Source organism: Acanthisitta chloris, unplaced genomic scaffold (genome assembly GCF_000695815.1).
Source record: "Acanthisitta chloris isolate BGI_N310 unplaced genomic scaffold, ASM69581v1 scaffold30120, whole genome shotgun sequence".
In the NCBI taxonomy this organism is placed as follows: domain Eukaryota; kingdom Metazoa; phylum Chordata; class Aves; order Passeriformes; family Acanthisittidae; genus Acanthisitta; species Acanthisitta chloris.
In genome coordinates, this window is record NW_008651546.1 from 1 (window position 1) to 622 (window position 622).

The window sequence follows — 622 nt, forward strand, 5'->3', positions numbered from 1 at the left end:
TTTAAGGTCCCTTCCAACCCAAACAACCGAAATTGTTCACAAATCTATATGATTTTATCCTGTTGGCTGCTGCTGTTTGGAGGATGCTGTAATTTTGCTGGAGGAGGATGATTTGCAGGGAGCTGTGTGCTGGGAAAGGGGACCAGGAGGTGCCCCCTGGATACCCCTACCCCATCCATCCCTCCCCAACTCTTTCCTAGCCCCCCTTCTGCAGGGGGCTGAGTCCGGGCGCACTCGTGACATGGGCTGTGCCGTGCATGCTCCGCTCCGTGAGTGTGCGGCAGGATGGGGGTGGCCCCAGGGTCCGGAAGGGGGGAGGGCCTTATGAATTTCTAAACCAGCAGCTGGCTGGCAGCACAGCCTGCTTTGGTCACGCTTTTCATCCACCTTGTCCCCAGGCTGTGTGGCAGCGACGCTGATGGCTTGTCCCTGCATATTCCCAGCCTGGGGTGCAGCAGCACGGATAGGAGCCAGCCCGGACCCTGCAGCTCGTGTTTGAACCGTGTTGCATGGATACAAATGGGTCAGAGATGCACGTTTTGTTAAACAGTGTTCCAGAAATGATGATCTCATTTCTGTCATCTATAAATAAATGCAGGTGAAAGGGCATATTTCCTACTCT